This window comes from Amblyomma maculatum, chromosome 11 (genome assembly GCF_055883805.1).
Source record: "Amblyomma maculatum isolate TAMU_Amacu chromosome 11, ASM5588380v1, whole genome shotgun sequence".
NCBI classification, from domain to species: Eukaryota; Metazoa; Arthropoda; class Arachnida; order Ixodida; family Ixodidae; genus Amblyomma; species Amblyomma maculatum.
Genome location: NC_139354.1, coordinates 105457109 through 105462661, shown reverse-complemented (window position 1 = coordinate 105462661; position 5553 = coordinate 105457109). Strand labels below are relative to the sequence as shown.

Sequence of the window (5553 nt, the reverse complement as noted above, 5' to 3'; positions counted from 1 at the left end):
AGGTCCACATGCGCAAATACAGAAGTGGGTTCGGATTTAACCCTGCTATTATCACAGCGATCGCAAAGAGAACTAAATCCATGGACTAAATCAAGTCACGGTGGCCCAATCGTAGATGAAATGAAGCTGACGGAGTGCTTGAATGTTTGTACAGAAGGGAAAGTGGAAGGTTTGGTCGACTTGGGAAAATTCACTTTGGAAAGCGACAGACATCTCTGCGATCACGGTCTCGTTATTATGTTTCAGCCTCTCACTGGTTCCTGGCACCAGATACTAGGAGCCTTTGCTTCCCGGGGCTCCTCTTTTGTCAAAAATTTTGATAGAAGCGGTTTTGCTTGCTGAAAAGGCTGGGTTGAAGGTGGATTATATCATGGCGGATGGAGCATCATGGAACCGTTCAATGTGGCATCTTTTTGGGATTTACGGCTCCTCAACATTCATCAAGCAATCTACACCACACCCTGTTGACGCCGCAAGACGCCTCTTCTTCATTTCTGATTTTCGGTATTTGATAAAATGCGATCGAAATGGCCTTCTCAAAGCAAGGTATAAAACACCTGAAGGTTTCGTATATATTGAACATATCAGAGCAGCACACAACGAGGATAAGTGCGCGCTTACTCTCAAAGTGATGCCAAAAATCACGGCTGCTCACATGAACCCAAGCAACCTTGAGAAGATGAAAGTAAACTTTGCTTTTCATCTTTTCAGTCCGCAAGTGCTTCGTGGCCTGTTCTTCTACCAGAAACAAATTAAGGAGCAATGGGGTGAACCCGCACCAATAAAAGCCTTTGTTTTGCTGATGTGGAAGCTAATAAAGGCCATGACAGCCTGCATACCACCTGAAGAATTAAAACCTGACTCTACACCTGAGAAGCACATCAAGGATGTACTAAACTATCTAAACAAGTGGGAGGTTCGTGCAAAACTTCACCAGCAGGATTCCTCTCAGCAAGCACTGCGAAGGGCTAAGAGTCACCCTTCAAGGCACGCTTGATCTGATGAGGTATCTTCATGAGAAACTTGACTTTAAGTACCTGCTGACGTGCCGACTGAGCCAAGACTGCCTAGAGAAAATGTTTGGAATAATAGGACAATTTTCTGGCTGCAACGACCATCCGACTGCTGCGCAGTTCTTGCTCACCGTGAACTGTCTAAGTTTCTACAATTTGGTTAAAGCGCCGAGCAGCGGAAACTGTGAAGGGGGAGATCTGAAGTTTCTCCTTAGTAGTGAAGATTCAAATCAAGAACTGGACGCATTGCTGGAAGGTGAGAAGATTCAAGCTTCTCAGATTGTAAAGAAGTCCTTAAAGCTCTCTGGCATTTTTCATGGCAGGGTATGTTGCCCACAAGACAATTCTAAAAACTGGGTACAAGGAATGCAGTAATAAGCTGCTAGTTTTCACTGACGATGCCAATGAACAGCTGGCCATGTCACCAAGTTCTGTGACAATGGGGGCCTCAGTTACCCTTCGGAAGAGCTATTCGCATTTGTCAATGCCCTCGAGACCACTTTTACGCTGTGGTTCAGTTATAATGAACTGCGCAGTGACAGCTTCGACGAGCTCGTTTTCTGCCTCCAAAACGTCACACTGGGCTGTGCACAACACGGCCCCAGCCTTAGCAACCAGATCAAAAAGTTATTTCTAGTCACTCGTCTGCACTTTTACACGAAAGCCCTCAACAAGGAGAGAGCGTGTTCTCGTGAAAAGAAAAAGCACTTGAAGCTTAAGTGCATCACTTTGCGAGCATCGAAGCCTGAGAATTGTATTTTGAACTGTTTGTGAGCAACTTTTCAAAGTTAATTAGTATTTCTGAGAAGCGCTCAATAAATAGAATGCTTACTACAGAGAAACTACCGAGGAATTTTCTGTTTTGCATTCAGTAACGCGTGAGCGGGAGAAAATCGGGAAAAGCAAGCTGCCGTCTACCTTCAAAGCACGCTCAGTCGGGTTCACTTGGCACCTTGCAATTGCCAATGGGTTAGCGTGACTACTCTATTGCTGTTTCCCACCATGTTCCAAAGAAAATATCTGTTATGAAACATTCATTTTGCATTATCGCATTTTGGACTGCGCATGCAGGGCTGGCGGCTACTGCGGCGGCTTCTGGAGCTGACGTGTGAATGAGCATCAGTGCCATCTGGTGGTTTCCTCTCAAGGCACCACGCGTGAACGGGCACGGTCCCCACATTTCTCAATTCTAGCAACTGTACCGGGAGTGAGGCAAGGGATGCGGCAGAGCCGGCACAGGGGCCCAACGCAGCCGCTCTTATGCAGAACATGACCACAATGTTCTCTGTGTTCACCCGTCAGCTCGGTTCAGTGGCTAGCGCCAAACGAGCCTAAGCTGCAACGACAGTCTCGCGTCCGCGGATAAATGTAGAGGTCCCCTCCTTTTCCGGCTACACGGACGTGAAGTCAGTCCACGAGTTCGATTATCAGACGGCACTGGGTTTCCCAGATGACATGGTGCTAGTGCAGGTAATTCCCGTGGCATTTGTTGGCAGCGCGGCGTGATAGAGAAGCTGCCTGCCAGCCTTGCAGTCGATGGCAGACTTCATAGATCGTTTCCGCGCAGTTCTTGCCGCCCGATTACGAGCGCCAGATGCCTGAGGAGCAGCACCCAGAGGAAAGCCTCCTTGAGTATGTATGTGCAATGCAGGAGCTCTACAAGAGGGTCGCACGGGTGATAAGGCACAGGTAACAGGTCGCACGGGTGATAAGGCAGTGCCATCCGTGCTTCAAGCCGTATTTGCGAGGACGTGGTTTTGCAAACCTCGAGGCCCTAGCACAGGAAGCGAAGGAAGTGCAGGCAGATTTACTCGCTGAATTGCGCCACCAGTCACCCCCCAGGCCAGCCGAATCGCTAGAGCCGCGATGCGCCTGGGCCGGAGGCCAAGACTCCGCACCACGCGCCAGACGCACAGATGTAATGATGGCAGGGCAGGAAAGGCCAACAGAAGGCTCCACTATTCCTCGCGCTCTTGACCCCTACGCGTTCGAGCAGCGGCGTTAAGCTGGGCTCGTCAGCGATGTCCGCATAGGCGCAGAGAGGGGAAAGACGTCCCCAACCGCTTCGTCGAAAGCGGCATCTCCCGACGGCGCGGCAAGTGAACGATCGGCTTTGCTGGAATTACAACCAGCCGGGCCACATGGCAGGCGAGTGTCAAGCAAGGCGCATGCAGGGAAACATGGACCGTCGGCGGCGATAATTGGTAATACCAGCCTGTCGCCATCGGCGGGAGAGGGAGATGTGGGGTCTTGCTCTACATACCTACATACTTTTAGAGCCCGTGACAGACCGCATATTCAAAAGCCACGCCACATCCCAGCACTCTCTGTGCGCTGCACTTTTGCCTCTTTCCTCCTCCCGCCGACGGGGGAACCCGGTCTCCGCACAGGCCCTATAAGGAGAGGCGCACGCCGTCGCCTCTCTCTCTTGGGCTCTTGGATTCCCTGCGGCACGCTGCCTGGCTACTCCCAACGACAACCCCCCTGACCTCCCGCACCGCCATGGACAGACCCTTCTGTGAGCTAGATAAAAGATGTTTCTACCGCGGCCCGCTGTGTTTGTCTTGCGTCTTCCTCGGGCAGAGGAATCACACACAGAATATATGAACATGTTAGCATGGTTCTTCTGTTTTCAAGAGATGGCTCATTGGTTTCCACATAAAGACTGTTTATAGGTGATATCCTGTAGGCTCTGGTTGAGACGCAAACAGGGTCCAATCGTTTCAGATATGAGGGTCTTGCTAAACCATACACTATGCTACCATAATCAAGGCAAGAGCACATTATAGAGCGATAGATATGCAAAGGCACAACCGGTCAGACCCCCAATGTTTATGTAAGAGGACCTTTAATATATTGAGAGCTTTAGATGCTTTCTTTTTTAGGACATTTATATGGGGGAGGAAAGAGAGCTTTCTGTCAAAAGTTAAACCGAGGAATTTGTGTTCGTTGCTTTACTGGTAGTGTAATTCCATTAAGGCAGATGCTGGGGTCATTGTGCAGTCCTCGTCTAAGAGAGAAAAGGACGGCTACTGACTTTTGTGTGGAAAACCTGAAACGATTTTTATCTGCCCATGCTGCCAGCTTATCTGCCTTCGGAAACATTGGTTATGTAGAAAGTCAGCTAGACATTTTAGCATCCTGCTGCGAATTCCAAGCTCTCCCAACCCTTAGGATCCCAAACCTCCATGTGGTGTCGTAGCCTTTTTTGAGGTCAAAAAGATGGCAAGGCAGTGTTGCATATGTACAAACGCTTCTCGAACTGTATTTTAAAGGCAGACAAGGTAATCAGTGGCGGAACATGTTTTCTTGAAACCGCACTGGTGAATGTCGAGCAGTTTTCGAGATTCGAGAACAAAATCACTCACATATTTAGAATGCTTTCAAAGCACTTCGCTAGACAACTCGTCAAAGCTATTGGCCTATAACTGCCTGGGGGTTTGGTAGCTTCCCAGGCTTCAACAGAGGCACTATAATACCTTTCTTCCAGGCCTCGGGAATTTTCCCAGATATCCAGATTTTATCAGTTTCAATAGTGCTTCTACTGAGGTTTCAGATAAATGAGCTAACACTTCGTAATGGACTTCATCGAGCCCTGGAGCAGTGTTTTTGCCTGATAACAGCACTCTTTCAAGAGCAATGCCAGCATTAAAGGTTTCATCTCCCCTACCAGTCATTGGGAGTTTTTGTATTTCAGCTATTGATTTGTACTTTAAAAAAGAATATGTATAGCGTGCGGAACTTGAAACTGCAGCAAAATGTTTTCCTAATGTCTGCTTGTTCCTGTGTATCTGTTTGTGTGCCAGGGGCTGTCAGTAGTGGAATTGCAAAGAGGGAGTATTTTCCGTCCAGTTTATGAACTTGCTCCCACATCTTTTTGGATGTAGTGAAGCTGTTTATAGATGACACATAATTTTGCCAGGACATTTTCTCTGGGTATAGCAGTGCAACAGAATGCAAACTAGACTCCTGTCAAAATGCAGGCCAGTTTCTCTCACCTCTGTGCCCTGTAAAATTATGGAATCAATGGCTCTAAAAGACTGCAGTGGATTGCAGACGTGACTAGGGCACTTGCACAAGAGCACAGCGCCTTTCGAAACTCCTATTCCACAACAAATGCCATCGCAGATGTCGCAGCCTTTTTGAAGCAAACAAAGCACGAGAGGGAAGGCACCTACCTCCTACTATTAGATGTTCACAGTGCATTTGTCAGCTTGTCTCAGGATTCGATTCTCACATCTGCCCGATCTATAGGTGTGTCAGGCAAGCTTTATGATTTCATCGACATTTCCGACTGGGCGATTTAAGGTCAAGGCTAGCAGAGACTTCAGTGCATCACGTCCCCTCACCTCCTCGGGAGTACCACAGGGAAGCGTTCTTAGCCCCTTTGTTTAATTTACTCAAGATGAGACTCTCTACCCTCATCCTGGAAAATTGTATTTTCCCAGTCCAAGTATGCCTATAGACCTTTGCAACGGGCAAGGAGGTTGTCGAAAAGACCCCTCTCTGGACTGTTGCAAACCAGTTCTGCTGCCACCTC

General features: G+C 48.3%; 1 pseudogene; it reads left to right on the top strand.

Moving 5' to 3' along the window:
* Positions 1–597: 597 nt before the first annotated feature.
* Positions 598–1388, top strand: LOC146174579 (uncharacterized; annotated as a pseudogene).
* Positions 1389–5553: the final 4165 nt, after the last annotated feature.